The sequence below is a fragment of the Phyllostomus discolor genome, chromosome 7 (assembly GCF_004126475.2).
Source record: "Phyllostomus discolor isolate MPI-MPIP mPhyDis1 chromosome 7, mPhyDis1.pri.v3, whole genome shotgun sequence".
NCBI classification, from domain to species: domain Eukaryota; kingdom Metazoa; phylum Chordata; class Mammalia; order Chiroptera; family Phyllostomidae; genus Phyllostomus; species Phyllostomus discolor.
In genome coordinates this window covers 81,577,264-81,595,480 of record NC_040909.2, presented here as the reverse complement: position 1 = coordinate 81,595,480, position 18,217 = coordinate 81,577,264, and the positions used below count along the sequence as shown (strand labels likewise).

Sequence of the window (18,217 nt, the reverse complement as noted above, 5' to 3'; positions counted from 1 at the left end):
GTGTGGGTCATGCTTTCATATCCATTCAGCTATTCTATGTCTTTTGATTAGAGCATTTAATCCATTTACATTTAAGGTTATTATTGATAGGTACTTATTCATTGCCATTTTCATACCTGTGTTCCTTTCTCTCTCTCTCTTTTTTCTTTTCCTTAAAGCAGGCCCTTTAGCATCTCTTGAACAGCTTGTTTGGTGGAGTGTATTCTTTCAGACTTCTTTTGTCTGGGAAACTCATTATTTGGCCTTCTGTCTTGATTGAGAGCCTTGCTGGGTAAAGTAACTTTGGTCGCAGACCTCTGGTTCTCATTACTTGGAATATTTCTTGCCATTCTCTTCTGGCTTGGAGTGTTTCCATGAAGAAGTCAGCTGTTAGCTTTATTGGGGCTCCCTTGTATGTTACTTTCTGTTTGTCCCTTGCTGCCTTAAAGATTGTCTCTTTGTCTTGAAATTTTGCCATTTTAATTATGATGTGTCTTGAGGTGGGCCTTTTTGGTTACTCTTGATTGAGACTCTCTGTGTTTCCTGGATTTGTGTGACTTTTTTCTCTCATCAAATTAGGGAAGTTTTCCATCATTGCTTTTTCAAATAGGTTTTCTATCCCTTACTCTTCTTCTTCTGCTTCTGGTATCCCTATTATATGGGTATTATTACATTTCATATTATCTTGAATGTCTCTTAATCCCTCTTCATTATTTCTGAACCTCTTTTCCTTTTCTTGCTCTTTCTGGGTGTTTTTTTTTCTACTTTGTCCTCCAATTTGCTTATCCGATCTTCTGCTTCATCAATCCTGCTTTTCATTCCTTCTACTGTGTTCTTCAGTTCATAAATTGTATTCTTCATTTTCTCTTGGTCCTTGTTGACGGTTTCTATTTCCCTTTTCATGTTGATATAGTTTGCAGTGAGATCATTGTAGCTTCCCTGTAGTTTCTGGTAGCTCATTGTGAACTTATCAAGCTTCCTGATAATCATTACTTGGAACTCAATATCTGATAGTTGAGTTGCTTTTATTTCATTTTGCATTTGTTCTAAGGCTTCCTCCTTTCCCTTCATTTGGGGATTCCTTCTTTGTCTTCCCATTGTTCGTGAGATTCTTCTTATTAGCCTCTGCTTCTAAATTGATTTGTTCTGGTTCCCTAGGTTTATGGTGTGAACTACTGTGGTAGAATACTTGTGAGATTCAGTGGTGAAGTCTCCTTCAGGTATCCTGGTGTTTACAGCTTCCCCCTACTCTTTTTTGTGATCAGTTGGAGGGGTAAGGCAAAATGGTTTAAGACAGTAAGAAAGTATTCTAAGATATTTACAGTAGTAGCCAGTAGAAAAGAACTAGGAGATCCTTTGTCTATGTATAGTGTTAACTCTGATATTCCTCCCAACTAGCCACTTTTAGAAATAATGGAAAGAAGACAAGACTCTTGTTGGGGAGGGAAGGATGTGAGTTGGATCTAGAAAACAGTGAGGTTGTGGGAGGTCAGATTCTGAGGTAAGGTGGGGATAAAGGATAGTAAATAGGTGTAGTGTGTGAGAGAATAGAGTTAACCACTACAATAATAGATTTCAGTAAACCGTGAAGTAGGCTAAGATCTGGGGGGGGGGGGGCATGCTGTATAGTATTTACAATTGTATTGAATAGCTGTTATTTACAATAATAGTAGAGCAACAATCATATGATGGAATCTATGAGATCTAGATAACAAGAATAAGGAGTATAGAACCTTGAGTAGTGTACTAATGGAACACAAATGAAGTGAAGTACAGTAAATTAGCAATTCACTATGAATGAGATAACAGGGGGAACCTGTCAAATGATACAATATAACCAGCCAAGCAAAGAAGACTATACAGAAAGAAGAGAAATACAAAAATACTATTAAAATAAAAGATGTAAGAATAACAAAACATAATAATACAAATATGCAATAACTTGCAAGTTCTCTGTAATAGCAAAGTGACATTTGTCTCTCTGTCTTAGCTGTTGGGATGCTCTGTCTTTGGATCCAACTCTGGTCTTTTCACAGTTCCTGTTTTTTTTTTGTGGTGGTGGGGTTTGGTCTCACTTCTGGGTATTTAAAAAGAAAAGGAAAAAAAGATAAAAACAGAAGAAGGAAGGAAGAAGAGCTAAAATTGGAAAGAAAGGAAGAAGGAATAAAACTAGAAAGAAGGAAAAAGAAGCAAAAGGAATTGAGAGATATAAAAATAATAAAAATTAAAAAATAAAAATCACTTTAAAAACAAAACAAAATCAAACAAACAAACAAAAAAACAAACAAGAACCTCTTGTTGGTTTCAAACTGGCCAAACCATTTTTTCTGGTCTTGTTGCCTGCAGGAGGCTGAGGGGTGATTGGTTTCGCTTTTCTCCCTTCCTGTTCAGAACTCAGTCACACGCTCTCCCCAGAGCCAGTCTGGTGCCTCTCTGCAGGACCCTGGGTGTGGGATCCAGGCCTTCCTAAGCACGCTTCCCCCATGTTCACAGTTGTGGGCTCCAGGGCTCCTGCGGAGTGCACACTCCCTCCGGGTTTACGGGTGTGGGCTCTGGGTCTTCCACAAAGCACAGTTTTCCAGGGTTGTGGGAGCACGGCCAGGGTGCCCTTGTTCGCACAGGCTCCGGCGTGCACTCTTCCCAGGGCTATACATGGGTGCTCACAGTCCCTGTGTGTTTGCCACTCAGTCCTCACTCTCCTCTCTGTGCCTTCAAGCAACCAGGCCTCCCCCAGTGCTGCTCAATCCTTGTTTGGCTAGGGAGGGAGTGGTTGAGCCAGCTCTCTCCTGGGAGCCCTGTGGGAGACCTGGTGAGTGCCGAGCCTGGGGCTGCAGCCTCCCTCTTCCCCAAGCTGATCCCTGGGCGCTTATTGTCTAGAAGCACTCTCCTTACTGTCTGTTTTGTCAGTGTCTGCTACAATTTTTTATCTCTATTTTCATATATGCTGTGGTACCATTGGCTGTTTGCTGTGTTTCTCCATAGATCGGCTAGGATTTTCTCCCGTGCGTAGGGAGAAGTGGAATCTGCTCCCTGCTACCATGCCATCTTCCCTCTCCCCTCAACATATTTAAATGGCTTAATTTTTCTCCTATGATATGAAGAAAATAATCTCTTGACCTTATGTCACCTTTTAGCTACTGTCCTCTCTTTTTTTTCCACTCAGAATAAGGCTTAGACAGTCTTTTTATCTTCATCTCTTATGACTTTCATTGCCTAATGTCTTAGGTTGGCATATTCAAAAGCAGACTCGTAAGAACTTGATGGGAGTTGCTTACTTGGAAGAATCCCAGCTAAGAGAATGGGGACATGAGTCAGGGCAGGGAGAGTGTGAGTATGGGATGTGTTAATGCAGTGACTACTACTGTAGGAAGCTGAGATTTAAATCTCATTGGGGAAATTTGAGAAACTATGCAGATGCTGTCATAGAGTTTCCTCACTTCAAGATGGGTATACTAAAGTCCTTACCCATCAACTCTGATCCTACATCACTGAGGGCTGCTTGCAGGGGTACTAACTCTCTGGCACTTCCAACCAGCTCCAAGAAAAAGCTGGGTTCCTTCTGGCCACAAAGCCTTGCAGTGGGAATTGTGCATGCCAAGGGGGTAGGGGAGGAGCAGCCCTGTGCCAGCCTCACCTACTGGAGTTAGCCCCCTGCTTTCTCCACTTCACTGGTGAGGAGCCAATCATCTCCTAATAGTCAAATCTAAGGAAATCTCATTGTTCTGGTTCTCCTTGACCTTTCTGTATGAAGTGCTGCATCTGTAGTCCTTATCTTCCTGGATAGTTTCCTTGACTTCTAAGAAGCCACCCTTTCTTGCTTCTTCTACTTCTCAACATTTTTGCCTCCTTCTAAGACATTTTTTTTTTGTCGATGGTTGATGCTTCAGAATTCTGTTTTGGATTTCTCATTTCCTGAAACATTCCTTCTAATTTTATGACTCCACAAGCACTCCATGACACTGACTCTGAATCTGCGTGCCCAGACTGGATTCTTCTCTTGAGGTCACAGCCATAATTAGCTTGCCTTCCATGCTCCACCTCCAGTGCATGATCATCTTAGCCTGAACATCAGAAGCATTCAACCCCAGCAGTCGCATAACCCAAGTATTATCTTTCCATAAAGACACATGTTCTTCCTCCTATATTCCTTCTTGCCTAACCAGTTAACAATCTGAAAATCCGGGAGTCATTGCTAGCTTCCCCTTTTCCAATGACCAATCTCTGTTACTTTTACCTTCTTTACCTTCTCCTGTTCATGCACTCTGCTTTTTGTCTTCCTACCCCGGTTCCTTCTGTTAACTTTTTTGTCTCTAACCTCACCTTATCGCTTTGTAACCTTCACTCTGATGCTAGAATAATATTTCAAAGACATGAATCTGATCAATTGCTTACAGAAAAAATCCAGATTCCTTCCTATGATAGGAAGACACCCTACAAGCTGGTCAGCGGCCTCTGCCACCCTATAACTCATCATTTCTTACCCTCACCCACCCTGTATTCTAACCATTTCAATTTCCAAATTAACTAACACTTCCACAGAGCACATATGTAGTCTAAAAATGTGACAATTATTACTGTATTTTAGGACTATAAGACACACCTAGGTTTTAGAGGAGGAAAATAGGAAAATAAATTTTGAAGTGAAAAATGGTAAAATATTTAATAACATAAATAACATAATATTTCACCAATGTAAATGTAAACAGAACTCAACAGCAGCATTAACAACTATATTCCTTCCAAATTTGGGTGGGCAGGTGGAGTGCATCTTATAGTCTGAAAAATAACAGTAAATCGTTTAGTCCTCATAACAACTCAAGTTGCATGTATTATTATCTTCATTTAATGGAGGAGGAAATTGATCCCCAGAGAGGGTAAATGATTCAGCCAATGTCACACAACTAGTAAGCAGCAGAGCTAGGGTTCACATCTAAGAAGTGTGGCTCCAGAGTTATTGCTCTTGACCCAGTACCACAAGGAGCTGGGAATGTTAATCTCATCTTTCTCTTCCTGGAACATCCTTGCCTTACTTCTAATGGGTCCTTCTCTATTAAATCTCTACTGATCCTCACGATGTTGGTGGACTTGACCTCTCTCCCCTTTGAACCCCCCCCGTAATGAAATTATTATGTGCCCTGATTTAGTATAAACTCTTTGAAAACCTGTTTTTACTAGTTCCTATGGTTTTCTCTGCCTCTAAATATTAACTATTCCAATATGAAAGTCTTTGAGCATTTTCCCTCTATTTACACCCATTCTCCCGGTGATTTCCTTTACATCAGCTGCAAACACCCACAGTTTTATCTCATACTCAGAATTCTGCTCCGAACTCCAGATGCATGCATCAGGTAGCCTCCTGATGACTTCACCTGCCTGTCTGATGGGTATCTCACAGGTAAGAAGTGCAAACAGAATTCATGATGCCTGCTCTGTCCCACAGACCACCTCCCATCTCCATCTTTTCCATCCCAGCTGGTGATAACACCAGACTTCCGATTGCTCAGAGCAAAAATGTCAGGCCATCTTTTATTCCCCTTTACTCTCATATTCCACAATTAATCAATCAACAAGCCCTGTTGGCACTACTTTCAAAATAGATCCAGAGTGCAGCCACTGCTCTCCACACCCACTCCAATGGACCTGACCCCACCACTGTCATTGCTTCCTTGAATTAGCCTTCTAAGTGCTTCTCTCCTTGCTTTGTTAGTTATCCTCTCCAGTGGAAGCTGGAGTGATACTACTGGAATATTTCAGGTCATGTCACTTTCCCACTAAAACCCCTCCTAAGGGTTCTCCTCTCAATCTCAGTGAAAGTCAAAGTCATGTCAGCAGCTCGCATGTTCTGCATGAGCTGGTCCCTGTGGCCACCCAGACCTTTTCTTTCACTCTCCCTTGATTATCTGATAGATGCAGTGGCCTTATTGCCATTCCTCCAGGGCTCTAGGACTGTCCATGCCTTTGCACTCAGTGTTGCTGCCGCTGCTTGCTGCTCTGCCCAGAGCACTTGCCTTCCACATACCCTTTCTCCTTTGTTTGCATCTGGTCTTTGCACAAATATGATCTTTTTAGTGAGAACTTCCCTGACCACTCTATTTAAAATTGAAAGCCACTATCTCTAACCTTCTCTATCCTGCTTTCCACCCTTACTTTTCTCCATATCACCATCTAACAATATATATTTTACTTCTTAACTTTATGTTCTATCTCTCCCTACTAAAATCTGAATTTCATGTATGTTGGCTGCTCCAATCCTGCACCAGGCCGTGCCTATTTAAAATTAAGTACTCCAAAAAGCTTGGCTATTATTCTCCTCAGTCTGCAGCCCAGAGCTTAGAATGCATTAGGTCTTTGATAAGTGCTATTGAATGGATCAATACATTTTTGATTGAATATTTTCTTTTGATCAGGTATCTAAGCTATTCCAAGATCTCTATAAAGATAACTCCACTCTTCATTATTGTTTCGAATCCTTCTTCCAAACCTTAAACTTGCAGTACCAACAACCTCTTGTTCATCTCATTCTGGATGGCATAGAACTTCCAACTCAAATGGTCTAAAGTTAACCTCATCTCAGAACCCTCCCCCACTCCCAGCTCAATGACCTTTCTAATTTTTTAATTCATGCTTAAGACCTTATCATCCCTCAGGCCCCAGTTATTTTTATATTCACTGGCTTCTGTACTGCTATATCCAAATAATTAACACACACTGAGAGTGTACCCATACAATGTTTCTCTGGTTTGTCTTTTTCTGTTATTTTCACTGATGGTGCCCTTATCAGACCTCGACCATTTCTTTATTCTGTCAACCCAATCAGCCATTCAGTTTTCTGCTGATCTCTTCATACATCAATGAACCTTTATTGAGTATCAAAGACTCCATGTACTTGGCCCATATTGTACAGAATGTGCCATAAAATTGGTTTCCTTAATCAGGAAAAATGTCACTTTCTAGGACACATTGATACAGCCTCTTTTGTTTCAATGCTTTAGGATATCACTAACATGGGGTTGTATAGCTAGATAAGCAAAACCAAGTTCTGAATCGAGACTACTCAAAACCCATTCATATCTTCCTAGGATGAAGGCAAGGGTCTAATATAGCCCACTTACCATCTGTGTGATGGTCCTTCAGCCTGAGAATATGTTCCATTGTGTTTGTAAACATGTCTCTCCTGCTGACAAACTGGACAATTATGATTAAGAGTTTGTACCTTTTTTTGAGCTATAGCAAGTCACATCATTCAGCTCAGTGACATATGGTTCAGCCCTTCCTATGACAACCTAGGTCATGTACCCAAGAGGCCAGTTCTAGGCAATGCAACAAAGTATCTATTTGTTGGTCTCAGGTCCTCTCAATCTTTGTAAGGGATTACATTCTATATTATTAGATGTATTTACATGTGTCTGTTAACACCCCTTCTCCCCAGAAACTTATGTTTAATGAGAACAGGATCTGTGTTTTAGTAATCTCATGTGCCTTCATCACTGTTTGAACATACTAGGGGATCTGTGAATGATGAAAATAATAGAATCAAATTGCTTACAGGTTACACTCATTTCAAACATATCATACAGCTGCTTCTGGCATTAGAACTGTAGATAACATGGATGGTAGGGACTATACATGCAAACAATAACATTTTACTCAAGGATGAGTCAAGAGGCCATCCTTTCTTTAATTCAGCCAAGGAGGGAAAATTCACCAGAGATTTAAGGATAAGGACTGTAACACCAGCTCCCTCTGTTGATCACTCTAGAAATGGCATAACACTTGAAATTATGATCAAACCTCAATTCTCAAACATCTCTGATCTCAAACAATTCGGTTCTCTACCAAGTTGTTCATGGAAAAAGTGTCTCAATTGTCAAACAAAACTTCAGTTCTTGACACAACAACCCTCTCATGCTGATACCTGTATGATCAGTCACTTGTATGACTCAGTTTTCAAACAAATCACTTCTCAAACACCCTTCCAGAACATATTAAGCTCAAGAACCGAGTTTCCACTGTATTTGGAGCAGCCACAAATATAGAAGAACCTCTGCAAAGTAAGATACTCATTAAACTAGAATGAACCAATGAAGATACATTTGAAATTTTATCTACTCGAGTCTGGCATTCTGAATATATAAGGAAGAAATAAATCATATGGTATTGGGTGGCAATTTCATAGAATGTCTTCTTCCCTGTTAACTATTATGATCAAGAAACATATCCTGTGTTTATGAGAATCAATATTAATGGCGTTAACATAAACATATGACTTCAGGCTCTTTGAAGATAATGGTTATCAAGTTTCAGTCTGCATAAAGACAATCTGGGCAAGTGGTTCTCCAGCTTTAGCATGCACCAGGAATCACCTGGAGGGCTCAATAAAAGTGGATTTCTGGCTCCAACCTGCAGCAATTTTGATCTAGTAGGTCTGCATTGGAGCCAAGAATTTATATTATTATATTCTGAGAGCCACCACTTTGAACCATGCTGCCAAGTGTGATCTACCAGACAACAACATGAGCTTCATATGGGAGATTGGAGAGACCAAAATCTCATGCCCACCATGCATACTAAATCAGAATCTTCTTTCTGAAATAATTCCTGAGTAATTTGTATGCACATTCAAAGGTGAGAAGCATCTAGCCCTTTGACTTTTTCAGCAAAGGGCTAGAGAAGAAACATTTTAAGTTTTATGGAACCTATAGTCTCTACCTCAACTGTTTCACTTTGCATCTTAGCACAAAAGCAACCATAGACTGAGTGTGGCTTTGTGCCAATAAAATTTTACTTACAAAAACAAGCAGTGGGCAGGATTTGGTCTACTGATCACTGCTCATTAACTTTTGGCTTAGAATGTGTGTTTATTGTTTTTTAATGTAATTTTACTTCTCACAGTTTCTGTTTCAGTAGTTCTACTGTTGGACCTACTACTTATATTTTTAACAAGCACCTGAAGAAATTTTGATTCAGGTGATCAGCAAACCAGACTTTGAGAAATATTTTCAGCCATCATTTTCTCTTGCAGTCTTTTTTTTATTAGACATTTGTGATTTGCTTTTAAACTGCTCATAGAAAAATTAAATTCTCTGATCTATCCTTTTCAACAACACCTTCCATATTCTTCCAAGTGTTTCTTACACAAGGGTCAGGCTGGTATGAATTGTATGTATTTTTTGCCAACAGTGCAAACCAAGACCTAAAAGGAAGGTTGGCTTCGGAAAGGTTGTTGCTGCTTCTATGTCCCATAAGGAAAGAGAACAAACTGCAGGCACATTTAAGAAGGAAACTCATTACAGAAGAGAATTAGAAGCTCTGAGAAGAGCAAATTCTTCTCCTTTATTGCTTATCTAATTTGTTTCAAATTCAAACTCAACTGGTCTAGCTAAACTCTCCAGAGAATAGTTTTATGATTAAAGAAAAAAAAGCATTGGGCAGTTACTTTCTCTGGTTTCTGTATCAAGCAGGGGAAAGGAGGAAACTCAAAGATAGCTGTGAAATGGGCTTGATTCTCTTTCTCTAAATGGCTAGTTGTTGTTGTTGTTTTTATAAAAGTAAGATTTGAATAAAACTTTTCATCCCTAAAATACTTCCCTTCTCAATATTGGACACTGTTGACTACTTCAAATTTGGCAATATGTTTTGGGTTTTTGTTTATACACTTTGTAGATGGAGCATTTTAAAGACATATGTGACTTGGATTTCTTTTTAACAATATGTGTGTTTCTTTAACAACACTGGATGGGGGATAATATGCTCACTGTAAAGTTATTACAGACTTAGAGCATGGAAACAATAATACTTATACTTTTAGAATCCAAAGTACAACTTTTGGAGACTTATAAAAAAACTTCAACACACTAAATTTACCCAAAAAGTTCATAAAGTTTACATATGCCATTTTAACTTAATTTGAAAATGTTTCACTAGAACAATAAAAAATTACAGACTCCTGAATTAGATGAATATGAAAAACACTTTATTATATTAGCATTTGTTTATGAACAAATACAGATAAAATTCAGATAAAAATTAATGAAATCTGAAACAAAGGCAACAAAGGTGAAAAATATTATGACACTTGGAAGCTTATAATTTTAAAAAATTTTCAGATCATACCAAGAACCAAAATTAATTAAAATGAAGAGGTAAATTTTGAAAAGAAGTAATAAATAAGCTTTTTGGTTATTTGATAATCAAATTAGTGGAGAGGAGTAAATTATATCAAGACACTGAAAGAAGATATAAATTTCTTGCTAATTTTACAGGAAGTATCAACATTGATTAAGATAACATAAGAGTCATCATGTGCTACTACAAAGAGGTCATTGATAGAAAACTGGATAATGAATGTTGTCAACGCAAGATTATTTGAAGTTGGTCACTATTTGAGTAAAGTGAAAATGCCTAGAAACCTTACCATTTATTATGGAAAGAAGTTACTAAATGGAGCCATGACTATACAATGAGGAAGGACAGTCTCTTCAATAAATGGTGTTGGGGAAAATGCACAGCCATGTGCAAAATAGTGAAACTGAAATACTCTCTTACACCATATACAAAAATTAACTCAAAATAAAGACTTGAACGTAAGACCTGAGACCATAAAATTCCTAGAAGAAAACACAGGCAGTAAGTTCCTTGACATCAGTCTCAGTGATGATTTTTTTTTAAGATCTAACTCCAAAAACAAAGTCAACAAAAGTGAAAATAAATAAATAGGACTACATCAAACTAAAAGTCTGGACAGAAAAGCAAACCATCAACAAAATAAAAAATGCAACTTACTGTATGGGAGAAAATATTTGCAAATCATATATCTGATTGAGGGTTAATATCCAAAATATATGAAGAACTCATACAACTCCACAGTAAAAAACAAACAATCAAATTAAAAAATAGGCAGATGCTCTAAAGAGATTATTCCAACAAGTACACAAAAAGATACTCAACATCACTAATTATCAGGGAAATGCAAATCAAAACCATAATGAAATACCCACTCACACTGGTTAGAATAGCTGTTATCAAAGAAGAAGAAATAACAAGTGTTTGTGAGGATATGGAGAAAAGGGAACCTTTGTGCACTGTTGGTGGGAAAGTAAGTTGGTGCAGCCACTGTGGAAAACAGTATGGAGTTTGCTCAAAAAATTAAAAATAGAAATATCATATAATCCAACAGTTCCAACTTCTGGATATTCACCCAAAGAAAACAAAAATATTAACTTGAAAAGATATATGCAGCCTTTGTACAATAGCCCAGATAGGGAAATAATCTAAATGTCCATCAGTGGATGAATAGGTAAAGAAGGTATGATATATGTACACAATGGAATATTATTCAGCCATTAAAAATGGAATCTTGCCATTTGCAACAACATGGATACACTTTGAGGGCCTTATGTTAAGTGAAATGAGTCAGACAGAGAGAGACAAATATTATTTGATCTTACTTAAACATGGAATTTTTAAAAAACAAAAAAAGTCAAGTGCATAGAATAGATTGGTGATTGCCAGAGGCAAGGGTAGGGTGGGCAAAGTGGTTCAGGGGGGTCAAAAGGTATAAACTGCCAGTTATAAAGTAAAAGTCCTGGGGATGTGATGTACAGACAGCATGGTGACTATAGTTAACAATACTGTGTTGCATATTTGGAAGTTGTTAAAAGAGTAAATCTTAAAAGTTCTCATCATAAGGAAAAAATGTTGTAACTATGTGTGGTGACAGATGTTAACTAGAGTTATTGTGATGATCATTTTATAATATATACAAATATCAAATCAGTATGTTATATGCCTGAAGTTAATATAATGCTATATGTCTATTATATCTCAATTAAAAATAACCAAAGAGTATCTAGCCAAAAACAGTAGATAAGTATTATTATAGAGTTGTATCACAGTTAATTAACTTAAAATTATATTATCTTGTGAATTTTGTGATGCTTGAGGTATGTATGTGTCAGCTTTTTAAAACATATCATTTGTTGTGACTTTTGCCTAATTGAAATTAATTTTTATAGTTAATTCTGTACTTGCAATTTTATTGTTCCCACCCCCAACTGTGTAAATTTCTAGCCCAGAGAACCTGGATCTGCCCTTGGGTCTGAAAAATCAAGATATGAAGTATTCAAGAGAAGGAGGTTGAGGGGCATCACTTCTAAGGAAAGCATCAGCTGCCAGGTGGATCCTCCTCACACCTGCTCTCCCAGAGTCTATGGCCCTGCAGGCTAGGAGGGTCTTTCTCAGGTTCCCCACCTTTCCTTCTACATTTTCTACAACTGAATGTGATTACAGCAATGGCTGTGTCCAAATGGTGAACCGCATGTGTGGTGTGGTACAAGAGTGCAGTTGGTTGCAGGTAAGAGGCAAGCACAATGGTCCATGCTAAAGGATGAGTGTTCAGGAGAATGTGAAAGGATAGTGCCTCTTGAGCATAAAAAAGAGCTTGGGTGAGGCAGAGTAACATAATGCTAAGGCATTAAGAAATAGGTGTTAATGAATCCCCAATGGACCTGTGGTGACCACTTAATTTCTATGTAGGTTGGTTATCTTCTTGAAAGGTGAAGATAGGAGACAAGTAAACAGCATAACCAGATGCAGCTTTTATTTAAACTGTCTGTTTCTAGGGGTAGCTTGCAGCAAGGAGGATGCTCATGAAGACTGTGTAGGTGAAGGGTGGGGTCAAGCACCTCCTTTCCCCTGCCATCCCAGGGAGTCTGCCCTGATCCCTTGATGCCTTGCTGCAAAATGTTAGCTATAGGCTGTGTATGTTGCTAAATTACTTAGCTTACTTTGTTTCATTAATCTCTTAAAATGGACCACCAAAAATTTGGGAACCTTTGAAACATTAAAGGTTGAGAACCACAAAGCTATAGGAAAACTCATTTTAGTTCAAATGTAAGATTTAACTTTGTTTGGAGCAATTAGCTCTAGAAATGCCTTCTGTCCATGCAACATTCTCTGTTCTGCAATAAATAATGAATTTTACATCATCCAATACCAATTCATTTATCACACACTGTTCTGTAAACCTGATGTTTGTTTTCTTAACTTTTTGTAATGCAAGTGCCTGACTTGGGCTTGAATATCTGAGGCATCTACTTCAAAGAAGTGCCCACTTCAAAGTCAGCTATCTCAAGTAAACCCAGTAGCCAGGTAGCCTGCCACATGACTAGATACTGACTCAAGCTGTTTCCCTGGGTTGAGGCACCTTATTTGTAGAGATCTTGGTTGATCTCAATAACTGATTGTGTGGGTTACTTGGTTTTCTTCTCTTCCTGTGCTTGAAATTCCTGCTCTTGTTACAGGGTGCAGCCAAGAGGGGGGACCCCAAATAGGCATTTGAAATGGGGTCCAGAGCTCAAGGTGTCCAGGAGATTTTAGGATGTCCTCACCCCACCCCCCAGGGTGTGGGTTAGGGGAAGGGACAAATGGAGCATGGCCTTTGAGAGCTTTTTCGCATAGCAACAGCCTTGTAGCTACCCTCTGGCATGGTCATTTAACATATCTATAACCTTTGACTGGTTACATAGATATGTTAGATAGCTGTGACCATGCTCTAGGCCAGGGGGATGGAAAGGGACTTCCCTGCCAAGGTGTAACTGGGGGGCAGGTCCCCCGAGTTACAGCACCTGCGTGGGAGCTTGGAGAAGATTGGCTCCATGACATGGGGTCACACCTGCCCAGACCCATGATAGCAACCAGAAAAGCTGGAAAAGACAGCAGATTGAGGGCAAGTGTGCCTGAGTGTAGGAGGAATAGGAAATGGGGCTGCAGATGAAGATTGCCGCAGGGATTTAAACCCAGACACGGCAGCCACTGAGGGGGGAAGCATGCGGTTTTGGCTGAGTGGGGACTCCCATGGCCCTGGGAGAGAGGACCACGTGCCTTTGCCAGAGTGGGGACCCCCGCAGCTTTAGAAGGGGGGACCACCACCTGGTTTTAGCAGAGATCCCGGCAACACAGCTGAGGGTGCCAGGAACCCAGGGAGGTCTCCCAGTCAAGACAGAGTACTAACTGGGAGTAACCAGAGGACTGCCTGAGCCATGGACTTCTATTTCCTTTCCTGAGATATGGTACTCTGGACTGGGCAAAGGGGGAAGGAAGGACTGTGTCCGTTTGTGGGTGTTTTAAGGGATTTTAGGATTTTTGATAAAGACATTAGGTCACTACTTGAAGTTTGTATAGCATTAAATAAACATTTCCTTTCCTTTTCATGAATCTCTGGCATTGAGAGACGTCTTTCCTCTGGCAGCGGACATAACGGACCTGGGGGCTTCTTTCAATAATAGTATATCGTCCCAGGCCCCCCTTGTTGTGCTCTGTAACACTCTTATGTCTTAAATTTACCATTACAGAATGAGGCCACAGAAACTCTAGGCCCTACCTTCCACCCCAATGAGACAAGAACCCCAGGCTCATGTCGTCTGTCTCTGTCTTTCTCTTTTCTGCCTCCTTCCCCACATGACTTCAGTGTATGGTCCCAGGTATCCTATATAATTTCCAGGTCTTGTGCATAATGAACCTGTATCTTTTCAGTTTCCTGATGGTTATTGCTGAAGGACATCTTGCAATCTTAGTAAGAACCACAAGTGCTCATCCAGCCACATTGGTTATGAATAGTCTGAGACCAGTGGATCCTAGTAGATCCAGGTATTGTGTCTGACACTGGGCATCCAAAGAAAAAAGACACAGTTAATAGAGCTTTTTATCTGAACTCATTAAGTAGGACCCAAATAAGTATATTATGTGGCGATACATGGCCAGTGTTTTGGGACAGACAAGGCTAAAAAAATGTAAGTATGTTGCCTCTTCTGCCAAGGACTTGCTTTTTTACAGAAGTAAAGTTACTGCCTAAGAAAAAGAATGGAAGAGAGAAATTATTCCAAGGTGAGAATGAAGGTTAATTGCTTGTTTTGTCCTCTGGGGTCCTTTTGTAAAGTATGTAATTCTTTATCTTCAGGGACCTGACATTTCTAATTAATTTATTGCGCATCTAGTGTTTTAACCTATTTTTTCTTCTTCTGATAGAAAAAATATTCGTCATAAGTGTCTTGGGGCCATTTTGGGAACAAAAAACAGAAGGAAGGATAAAACATCATGGCAGCTGAAAACTCACTTGTCTCATTTCATGATTTTGCTGAAAATCAACTAAGATCACATCTTCCCTATATTTCATTAAATTTTTTTCTGTTCAATTAAAAAATTATTAAATAAGCAACCCCACATTTTCATTTATTTAAACAAAATCCTCTAAAGTCATTTTTGAAAACTGATGAAGGTTTAATTTAAGCTCCTACTTTTAAGAGCAAGCATTGCTATGTGTAAATCTCACTGAGATCATCACGATAAGAGCTAAGCCCTCTATTGGTTTGCATATCATTCTCTATGCAGGTAATAACCTGTAACAGTTAAGAACTCATCATCTCAGCATGGCTGGCCCTGCTGCTATAAGCTGGGTAGAAGATAATGTTAGTTTAAAGTATCTGGAAAGAGGAAGAGAAAAATGTAATAGTATTCCCTTGATAAGGAACAGGGACAGTAGTGGGAAAGATTAAAAAACTGGGATTTCAGCATTACTTATCATGTGTCACAGTGTTATAAGGCTTGAGGTGAAGGTTTGGTCATTACTTAAGTATTAAGATGTACTATCTAAAGACACTTCTAATAAAATTTTAAGTCACTGACTCTACTTTCAGGGATGGAAGAGAAGCAAACTGTTTATTGCACCATCGCATTTCATAGACCTGGGAAGTGCAGCCAGCAGAGAACCCACAGAAGAAAAAAGCAAGGCATTTCCCAGGAAGTGGAGGCTTAGTTCCAGATGGCTGGCTGTGAGGAGGAGCAGATGGCCTGGACAGTACACTGAAGCTGAGGCTGATGCTGACAGGACCAGAGGCAGCTAGTGAATATGCCTGCCCAAACCTTCCATGGGAAGAGTTTCAATCAGTCAGGCAAGGGAAAGTTACGATTTTTATTTTGTGATTCTTTGCTGTATGCATTTCTGGAGTGAATTAAAATGACAGAAGGACAGATGTGAGGATAATGTGGAATAAACTCTTGATAGGTTTGCTCATGACAGAAGTTTAAGAAAACAGCTCTGGTTGCTAAACTATCAAGACTATGGATATTTGAGATGTAAGGACCCAAAACAATATGTGATCCTGTAACTCTCAATAAGAAAAATATCTAAGTAAACATTTCTCCAAAGAGGACATACAGATGGCTGACAGACATATGAAAAAGTGCTCAACATCACTAATCATCAGAGAAATGCATATTAAAACCACGATGAGGTATCACCTCACACCTGTCAGAATGGCTACCATCAGTAAGTCAACAAACAAGTGCTGGCGAGGATGTGGAGAAAAGGGAACCCTAGTTCACTGTTGGTGGGACTGCAGACTGGTGTAGCCACTGTGGAGAACTGCGTGGAGCTTCCTCAAAAAACTAAAAATGGAACTGCTTTTATGACCCAGCAATTCCACTTCTGGGTATTTATTCAAAGAAAACAACATCACTAATTTAAGAAGACATATGCATCCCAATGTTCACTGAAGCATTATTAATAATTGCCAAGACATGGAAGCAACTGAAGTGCCCATCAACAGGTGACTGGATAAAGAAGTGGTAGTACATATATGTAATGGAATTATTACTCAGCCACAAAAAAAGAATAATATTGTCTATCCTTGTCACATGGATAGACCTACAGAATACTATGATAAGTGAAATAAGTCAGACAGAGAAAGACAAATACCGTATGATTTCACTTGTGTGTGGAATCTAAAAAACAACTAAAAACAAGATCAGTGTCTAAATTATAATGATGTTAACTACATCACAGCACATTTATTGAAATTTTGCTTTTTAGAATTCTGTTCTTAGTGTGCATATAGCATAATGGGAAAATATTTATAATATATTAAGTTTAAAAATCAGGGCATGTCACTACAAATAGAATCACAACCACATAATAAAAACAATATGAAAACAAAATACAGAAAAAATACATCAAATATTAATAATATTTGGATAGTGGAGCCATGATTTCATTTTTACTTTTTAGTCATTTTCAAATGTTCTTCAATGAAATCTATTATCATTATAAAAAATTACTTAATTTTTTAGATCCAAAAGTGTATTTTAGTGGACTAACTCTGCCAACTGAGACCACTATGCCAGTTGAGTCCAATGTACACGAGAGTACTTCTTTAGAATTTGCCCTAAGATACTTGCTAAGCTTCATTTCAATTTAGCCAGCTTCTTGGAGCACCTACACCATGTGTCCTCCCATTAGGCATCCGGGTGGAGAGAGAAGACACAGAGACAACATAGTATCTCACAGCCAGGTCAGTCACATGACTGCACAACCTGATTCCCAATGGTGTCCAACACTGTGACCAATATGGACACCAAGGGCCACATGAGACTGAGCTCTGCTTCAGAGCACTGGAGGGGTGTGTGCAGAAGGCAACATCTGAACTGGTAGTTAAGGACTATGAAATGTACAAGTGTAAGGGACCATATTCCAGGAAGAGGAAGAAAGGCATTAAAATGCATGTAGAGTAATGAGCCATTCGTTGTTTTGGGAATAGTCAGTGTGAGGTGAAGAAAAGTGTGATTGCAGTAATGCACTTGTTGTCAGTGTACACAAGAAGCTCAAAGATCTGTAATTCAATTTCCTATGTTTTGGCCTATTTTTTAATCCTGAGGATATCCACTTATTGACTTTAGAGAGAGAATAAGGGAGAAAAAGAGAAACATCAGTGAGAGTGAAACATCAACCATCAGATGCCTCCCATATGTGCCTTGACTGGGAATCAAACCCACAACCTTTTGGGGCATGGGCAGCACCCCAACCAACTGAGCAACCTACCAGGGATGGTCTATTTCTTGGTTTTCAGTTCTGAAATTTCATAATTATAGTTATAAATTTAACAGCAACAACAATTCTTTATTCCAGGATTGACCTGTGCCAGGCACTCTGCTAAGCATTTTCTATACAAGTATATTATCTCTCGAGACCTTCATGAAAACTATGAGAGGTTCATTATTACCCCCCAAAAGATAAATAAATTGAGTCACAGAAATAGTAAATAATTTCCCTGAAGTCACACAGATAATAGGGAAGAACGAAAGGACTTGAATCACATGACTCATTTAAATGCACTCTTCAGAGGCTGAGCAGACCAAACCGGGTAGGGCCTCACCATGTAGTTCAGTGGAATGGTCACTAGATGGC

General features: G+C 39.1%; 1 long non-coding RNA gene across 1 annotated transcript in view; it reads right to left on the bottom strand.

The window, feature by feature from the left end:
- Positions 1-1,045: 1,045 nt before the first annotated feature.
- LOC118501869 overlaps positions 1,046-18,217 on the bottom strand; it is a 30,640-nt gene continuing 13,468 nt past the window's right edge. The window contains exon 2 of the long non-coding RNA XR_004904531.1: positions 1,046-1,224. This is a non-coding gene — a long non-coding RNA (uncharacterized LOC118501869). The remainder of the gene's footprint in view (positions 1,225-18,217) is intronic.